Raw genomic sequence first — 6,058 nt, 5'->3', positions numbered from 1 at the left:
TAAATCAATATGTAGTGTCCTTTAGTATATATTGCAGTGTTTCTTGAAAAGATGTGTGTGAATTAGTAAAACCCAAATCTTTTTATTCATACCTTTCCTACTAAAACGTGAACACTTGTGGGTGCTTACTAGAACATTTATAAAGAGGACCTACACTTTAAGATGTAATATTATACAGGTAGTTTTCTTGAAAAACAGATTATGAAAAGGAGGAAATCAATTATCTGCCACAACTACTACTTCATTGAAATAGTCTTGAGTTTTGGCTTTGTATTACAGGCCAGAGTGTATTCCACTTTAAATATATGTGTTTAGTCTGCTCGCACTGCTACATTTAGACCTCTGAAGTTTATGAACTTTGAAAAGCAATACAGAGCAAGCAGAACAACAGAGGATTTCACTAATTCAACATATATATGTGTCCTTAAGTCACTACTTCAGTCCTTTTGAGGGTGTTTGAGATAGTCTGTCACCAAAATATCAAGTATCATATTGGTGATATAAAAGGAAATACCAGAGTTTGAATTTTTCATGTATATTTTTAATCCACCAAGATAGCTGGGGGGGGGGGGGGGGAATGGGCTCTACAGATTATGAAATGTTGCTGCCACTCTCCAGCTGTCCATAATCTGATCCCTTAGAGGATGTCAGCAACTGACCTATGGGTCTTCAGGCATTTCTGGTTAGTGTCACTTCTGTATCTGACAGGTCAATAACTAGACAGGTTTATCTTTATCCATGTTTAAAAAGAATAACACTTGTCATAGTCTACTATCTTTCATTCTATCAGTTATAATATAAATGGTTTTCCTTTTGGTTTAAAAGATTCGGACTTGGACAGTGCTCAATCAGTCAAAAACTTTGGTTGAGTAAAATCCAGTCCTGTTTTGCAAGAGAAACACAACCTTTTTTCATCAGCTATGTACACATTGAGAATTCATTGAGACAAAACTACTAGGTGGAGCACTAGCCCTCATCCAGCCCAGTTTTTGAAAAAGATGCATGTGACAAATAAGTTTTTGTTCTGCGTAATAAATCTTCTGTAGTGGTAAAGACAACACAGTTAAAACAGTGTATCTAGCTATTTTCAATTTTTTTTTTAATAGAAGATAAGCAGAGCATAAGCAAACGTTCAGGTTAAGCCATGGACCCTACAGCAGTAGGCCTAACAATAAATTACTATGCACTTTGGAACTTGCAACTTGTATGTTGTATGGTACATTTTCCAAACAGGACTAAGACATTGTAAATTAATTTATAATTCTGTAATTCAGCTGAATTTATCATAACGGGTATATATGTTATTGTATCTGTTACTTTTTAAGTTGCTACAAATGCCTTGATTTTGTGGAATATTTTGTTTTTCATGGACATAGAAAACTTTGCTTTTAACAAACAGTATGCAGGTTTTTTCACAACATCCCATAATGGTGCTAGGGTTTAACTATTGTAATCACACTGTAACTGACAGCAGTAAAAAATGATCTGGATATAAGCTACTTCATACGAGCAGCTCCTGATAAAACCAGCCACAAGCACTCAAGCATTAGCTGAATGTTTTTCACTGAACAGAGAGGATTACAGCTCATCATGTATTTGATTACCAGATGAAATTTGCCCTTCGACTGTGTTTGATAAGTAGTTTACTGAAGGCCTTTCTGCATTACCTATTTGAATCAGCCCAATTTCTACCATCTTTTTTCTCTTGGACTAGGTAATGACAATAGCCATAAAGCTCTACTTTGGTTGCCAGTGTCAGTGCTGCCTGCCTGATTACCTGACATCAAGTGCTGCTAGAACAAAAGTACTGAAATGCGCAGAAAACTTCAGATGTCTTTGGCAGTATATCTTCTCTGATACACTCTGAGGAAAATACTTGATGAGTTCAAGGCCATGCTGAGGCAAAATACTGCCATTTGCTATTCTGATAGCCTTGCAGATTTGTGTTAATTCCGTCCAAGTAGAGTGGTATGCCTTTAAAGACAGAGAAATTAGCTCAGACTTCTGTTCTAAATATAAAATTATGGAAGTATACACAAACTAAAATAAGCCTAAAAATATTTTTGGTCAAAATACTGTGAGAGACACAAGTGCAAAAATGAGGTAATTAATATCATTAAATATTGAGTGCAGCTGTTTATAATGCCTGCTTGTGATTTTTGCCTCATTTAAACATGTAAGATGATGGGTAACAATTTATACCTGTTGGTGCTAACCTCTATGTTCTGGTGCTGAAGTTATACATTATTTTTTGTGGACAATGATGTTTACTTCCAATATTACCATATACACTCCAGTGTTTGTGAGGTCTTTTTGAGCTAAGCATATGATTTGCCACTAGGCTAGGTTTACTTTCAGAGTTTCTTTTTACGGTTGTTTTAGGCTGTAATGAGAGTTTTATGTGCATCAGAGAGGAAAATGTATTCCAGTTCAAAACCAAGACAAGCAGCACCCTCCCCTCATCACAAAAGTGAAGAACTTGTGGAACAAATTGTGGGGAGAGTAAGACCTCTGACAGTCATAACTTCAGATTGATGCTGAGCAAGTTTGGGTTATCCCAAATCCTCTTTCTGGGGTAATAAATGATGTCAGAAAACCTGTGCTTGACCTTGCACACTTATCCTGGGGATCTCTTCTCTGAGAGCAGTTTGTTCACCTCTGAATTTGATATGAGTTGGGTCAGGCTTCAGTGAAAACCGTGTGAGGTTTAACATAACTTTTGTAGGACTGAGAAAGTTGGACTCCGTGAGAGCTTTATGGACAGCAAAATTAGACTTCATGTGCCATCCCCCATCAAACTGGGAAATATTGTGGCGCTCTGAAAGAGGAAACCTTCCAGAGCAAAAGTGCTCTATACCACAACTGGGATCTAACAGAAAGAGACAAATCTGTATCTATATCCATATCAATGTCTACATGTAGATGGATCGATGTATCTTATCTTCCGGGATCAGGTTGCAAGCATGGATGCCCTCTTGTGGTTGAGAATTCCGATACTGGTTTGATTTCATAGGAATCCAAGAATTTTTGCAAAATTGAAAAATAGAAAATTCACATGTTGTGAGATCATAATTGGTCTGATGATCTCAAAGTGCACAAACCTTCCCATTTGGATTCATCAGGAGAACACTAGACTTCTGTTAGTAATAACCTGAAATAAACACAGCCTTCTCAAACTGCTTTCTTTCAATAGAAAATAAATGGAAAATCAAGAAAAAATAAAGCAATTGCTCATCTGGTTAACTCAACAGATGGTCAACAGCCCATCTGGTTAGCTCAATAAAATAAACTCAAATTAAAATAAATTAAATCATTACTATTGGTAATTTCAAGCCTTTCTTTTTGATTAATTTAATTTACTGAGTTTCCCTCAGGATATTGTTATTTTCTGTTAGAGAAATTTCTTTTTTATACTGCAAGGCAGTGAATTTTGAAATTCACACAAGTCAGTGGAACGCATATAAACTTTCCATCGTTATGCGCACTCTGCTGAGCTCTTCTGAGTGTGGCGTGTGAGCAAACCAGATTGGAATGGCTGAAATGTAGTATTATCTCCTTGTCTCCCGCCAAAAGACAAAATTCAGAGTGGAGTAAGATTTTGAAACCTTATTGTTTGGCAATCGGGTTGTAAATTCCTCAGAAATCCCTCAGACTGACAATCTGTATAAACTATGTTTGAGTTGTTTTGGGTTTTTGTTTGGTGGGTTTTGTTTTTTTTTTTTCAGCATAAGAGAGAATATCCCTAAGGTTATATATGTTTAGCTCACAACAGCAACTGTTACTCAAATCACTGGGCTATTCATCATGCTCTAAACTTGCTACAGTTTCAGTAGATCATCATATAAGTCAGGAAGTATCTTAGATGCAATATTTACATTAATAAACTTTTTCCTTAAGAGTGAATGGTAATATTGGAATCTAATAGCTCTGTGGAGTTAAACAGCTTTGTTCCATGTAGGGTGCTCTTACGTAATTGAAATGGTGCTTAAAGGCAGGGTTTGTTTAAGAAGCAAACCATCTACAGCTGCTTTTTTTTTCCATATGCAACAAGGAAAGATTTTTCTGAGGACTGAAGATGTTAAGGGTTGGAAAAAGATGTTCCTATGTTTTCTATGTGAACCCAAGCCAAAAAAAAGAGATGTCAATGTTCATTCAGTGAAATGTCCTTTTCTCCCCCTCTTATTATATATTGTCATAATTTTTTGCTTAGATTTTTCTTTTTATAATTGTGTGGGTGGGATTATATCTGTTTTTTTCAGAGAAGAAAGCTTGTTGTGTAACACGTTGTGCAGTGAACTTATCAATACAGCATTTCTTTCATATTGTCATATGATGCTATACATGTTATACCTGAGATATAAGTTTGTATCCCTGTTTCAACTTCTAATGCTATGAAACTATAAAGAAATGTACATCATTTTGATCTATTTTGTAACATCTATGCATTTAAATAAATATATAAAATTATCAGTATTTACACTTGATGTTCTTTTGATATTTCATCTGTTGATTTATTCCCTGAAGAAAACAAGTTTTCAGGGAGGTAGTAAAGGACATATCTAAACTGAATTTTTGAATATATTTATATAAGTGCATATGCTTTGCACCTGAGCTCCATTATGTACTTGAAATCTGTCTTTATGTGTCCACCTATATGAATAGGAGCCTATCTTTTGGTATTGAGAGCCTGAACTCTCTATCAGAATTAGTGTTCAGGGGATGTTTTCTTATGTGCCTCTGGCTGAGAAGAAAAATCTGAACTGTGACCAAAGGAGATAACCACAGAAAATAACGAAGGTGTCATTGTCAATTTGGCCTTTTCTGGAAGGACCAGTATTGTAGTCACAAAAAACAGTAATTCTTCACTACCTGAGTTATTTTATACACCATTCATTTAGAGATACAGCTTGAAGGACACAATCTCACCTAAAATGGGAAAGAATAGAAGGAAGAGCAGATTCTTTCAGAATGCCACAGTACATTTTTTCTAGTATTTTTTCTCTCTTTTTAAATGACATTATATGCTTTTTATCATAGAATTACAGAATCACAGAATAGTTAGGGTTGGAAAGGACCTAAAGATCATCTAGTTCCAACCTGTTTGTGATGTAGAAGTTCACTGAAATATGGGATTAATACTATGTGTAATTGTGAATAAATACAGCCCAAGGTGTTGCCACTCTCTGGGCAATTGTTATAGGATTATGTCAGATGTCAGAAGCTGGCCGACAATATTCAGTTTTGGTGCTTGTCTTTCCCTGATCTGAGCCCAGTACTGTTTGGGCTACAGCAAAAAGAGCAGTGGTTATGCCTAATGTCTTCTGGATGGACTTGGTTTGGTTTCTTTTTCTGTCTTTCTATCTTGCTTTTCTCCCATCTTTCCCTTGACCTATGAATTGGGGTGCTGGTTTTGGGAAGGCAATGCTAAGGCACATCAACCCACTGTATTGTTTTTCATTTTCTCTCTGTTACCTTTTTATCCAGATCTAAGGCTGAAACAGAACTAACCACTGAAGATTTTCACTTGCGTCTTGTCTCAGTCTCTCAGTTTTCTAATCTTGGTTTCTATCAAGCCTTCACACCTTGGTTTTTCACCTACAGAGCCTAAGACATGGAGGAGCTGATGTATATGTAACTCTCACCCTAATATGGAGAGTGGATTTAATTGGGGTGTGTGATTTCAGATGTGGGAACTTGAAATCAGTAGCAGAGTTCAAAGTTCAGACATAGCATGAGATGCTCTAAACTGTGACTTCAGCAGGAGGAATGGCATCACTGGTGTCAGCAGAAAGCAAGTTATAGGAGCACCATGGTTTGCAGTGCCTTTATGTTATTGCACAGTAGTTATTACCAGACTGAGAATGTCTCATATAACCTAAGAGATTGTTTCCTTTTTGTTGGCTTTTTTCTTTTTTTTTTTTTGAGAAAATATCTGCCATGCCAACAGGGTATATGTCCTCAGGGTGACAATCCCATATATCGACAGATGGTCAATGTGGCATCCCAGGCATTTGCAAGCTTGGAGACAGGCAAACAGCTTCTTTCTCAGAAAATCAGT

The sequence above is a fragment of the Pezoporus flaviventris genome, unplaced genomic scaffold (genome assembly GCF_033815535.1).
Source record: "Pezoporus flaviventris isolate CSIRO_AGI_PZ_B2104156 unplaced genomic scaffold, CSIRO_AGI_Pfla_v1 ptg000007l, whole genome shotgun sequence".
Taxonomy (NCBI): Eukaryota; Metazoa; Chordata; class Aves; order Psittaciformes; family Psittacidae; genus Pezoporus; species Pezoporus flaviventris.
Note: the sequence above shows the minus strand (reverse complement) of the source record.